A 277-nucleotide genomic window follows, 5' to 3' on the forward strand; every position below is an offset into this window, starting at 1 on the left:
CTACGATAGTCTTTAGTGCACGGTGGTGTTACTATGGTAGTGGTTATGGCACTACTGTAGTCTTTATTGCACGGCAGTGTTACTATGGTAGTGGTTATGGCACTACGGTAGTCTTTATTGCACAGTAGTGTTCTGAGCGTGTTACACCTGTACAGAAATATTTTTAAAAAACTCAGCAGTGATGTTGGTTGTCTGTCTCATTTTTTTCTTTGTAAATAGAGAGTTTTTTCTTTGTTGAAACTGATCCATTGTACAGCATATTATAATATATATATAC

The sequence above is a fragment of the Aplysia californica genome, unplaced genomic scaffold (genome assembly GCF_000002075.1).
Source record: "Aplysia californica isolate F4 #8 unplaced genomic scaffold, AplCal3.0 scaffold00158, whole genome shotgun sequence".
In the NCBI taxonomy this organism is placed as follows: Eukaryota; Metazoa; Mollusca; class Gastropoda; order Aplysiida; family Aplysiidae; genus Aplysia; species Aplysia californica.